Source organism: Bombyx mori, chromosome 16 (genome assembly GCF_030269925.1).
Source record: "Bombyx mori chromosome 16, ASM3026992v2".
Classification (NCBI taxonomy): Eukaryota; Metazoa; Arthropoda; class Insecta; order Lepidoptera; family Bombycidae; genus Bombyx; species Bombyx mori.
Window position 1 is genome coordinate 5099682 of NC_085122.1, and position 2336 is coordinate 5102017.

The following is a 2336-nucleotide window of genomic DNA, read 5'->3' on the forward strand; positions in this document are numbered from 1 at the left end:
TAAGAATTGTTTTAGATTAGTCTAACGGTGTTTTAATACAGTCTATTGTGTTTTGTCTTCTATTTTGTTTCAGTTGGGCAAACGTATTTTCCAACCACGTGACGTCTCAACGTAATAATAATATAATTTTCCTAGTTTTCTAATTACATTCCTAGTTTTGCATTTGCAATTTTGCATTTGTTAAGCATATCTTTATATTGTTTTGATGATGAATATTTTTTCGGTATACATATAATAATCTTTTCGAAATGATATTTTATCGTTAAATCTATACTAATATAGTGGTTTTTACGGATGTGCCGTTATAAATACGGAACCATGCATCCAATTGACTTGAAACTTGGTATCCATCTAAAAAATACATGTACTTAATGGATAGGCTAATAATTATATTGATATGAGTGTTGGACTCCCTACACCAGTTGCGGGGGCGTTAATGATGAGAATCTTTGTGGGGGTGAGAAATAATAATGTTAATTTTAAATGTCCAGCGAAGCGAACGGGTACAGCTAGTAAGTAACTTATTAAGAGAACATTTATTAGTGCGCAAATGGATGAACGAGCTCGCGGCCCACCTTTAGCTAAGTAGTTATCGGAGCCTCTATGGGCTTTCATTTGTTCGACTTATCATCCACCTTGAAACTCAACGTATATGAGTAATCTCGATTATTTATTAATTACGTAAATTACAAATTCTGGAAAAGGTAAACGTGTGACCAGCCCCTGTGCTTCACTTATATTTTTTTAGTTAATAGATAATTCATTTACAAAGGCTAATCCGAATGACTGTAAAGCTATTTTCGGACCAGTGAGCGCTTTGATTTGAATAACGTTACCGCAGACGTCTTATCGTGAAGTCGTAACATTGATAGCGTACAGTGATAATATTGTTGAACACGCATTATGGATGTGGGATTGGTAAGAACGGAACGTATAAAGCAGTGTGAAACGGAGCGTAAGGTGTGAGCGAGAGAAAACGGTAAGAAAGAGAGAAAAGAATGAAATAGAAAAGCAAGATGGCGAGGTCGATTGAATGAATGAATGAGAAAGTCGGGAAAAATGTGTGTTATTTTTTAATTTTAATAATAGAGAAGATTTTGGAAGAGGACAATAAAACTGGAACGATGGAATAGGTTTTGTTTTATGCGCCACGATCCCAATGCTAAATCAATTGAAATATTTCAACCAGGCAGCTTTTGTACGTCACATTGTTTTTTTTGTTCCTACATATACTGATAGCCTTAAGAGGCTATTTCAAAATTCAGCTTTACCCTAGCGTGTAGGTGAGCCCCCGGGGCTCAAACTAGAAGTATTGCTAACACTGGCCTTAGCAAGATCAGTACTTGGCAGAATCTACCACCAGATCGAAAACGCGACCCACTGAGAAGACCCGGCGAGAAACTCAGTGGGCTGTGTCTATGGGTAACTCCGTGTATTATAGACAGAAAAACGTGCTAGCGGTCGTTATGTGAACTTAGTTAGGTACAAGCATCCTTCATATTTCTGCGAAGTCTTGTGTGGTAACGGATTTCGGGTTGATGCCCCACTAAGCCCAACGCAACCCTTAATGTTAGAATAAATTTTATTGATTTTGATACAGCATTTTTATTTTAATTTAAAATAGCTCTTGTATTATTTTTTTATAAAAACTAATCTAAGCTCCTGTTTCAAAGGAAACTTTACCAATTTTCGTTTCTGAAATTTTCGAATTTAAAAAATTTTGCCGCCCTCAAATTATGCCGCTCGGCCTCTCGCGCCTTGGCGTAAATCCATCGCTGGTCTCGTGTGTTCGGGATTGAGTTGTGGGAGAGACGATACACAATTCACCTAACACTCCAACCTAAACAAGCAAGTTTGTTATGCCATAAGGCTTCTTCTAATCTATTGTTATTACAATCTAAACTCTTTAAGCCCTACCTATGCGCTGATAAGCTAAGGGGCTATTCCAGCAAAGCCCGGACCGGTTAGTGAGCTCACGGGTTCAACCAGATTTTTTTTTAACACTAGCCCTAGCAAGAGCAGTGCCTCGCAGAATCTACTACCGGTACATATGTACCTATATTATAATCAACAATGCGTTTTATTTTTTATTTTTTTTGCCTAGGTGTATGGACGAGCTCACAGCCCACCTGGTGTTAAGTGGTTACTGGAATCCATAGACATCTACTACGTAAATGCGTCACACACCTTGAGATATAAGTTCTAAGGTCTCAGTATAGTTACAACGGCTGCTCCACCCTTCAAACCGAAACGCATTACTGCTTCACGGCAGAAATAGGCGGGGCAGTGGTACATACCCGTGCGGACTCACAAGAGGTCCTACCACCAGTAAAAAA

The 2336-nt window shown here is 38.4% G+C and overlaps 1 protein-coding gene across 1 annotated transcript in view; it reads left to right on the forward strand.

Annotated features, from left to right (window-relative positions):
• The window catches only part of LOC101746922 (NADH dehydrogenase [ubiquinone] 1 alpha subcomplex subunit 7), a 364870-nt gene that overhangs the window by 317000 nt on the left and 45534 nt on the right, over positions 1–2336 (forward strand). The gene's annotated exons all lie outside the window — the stretch shown is intronic.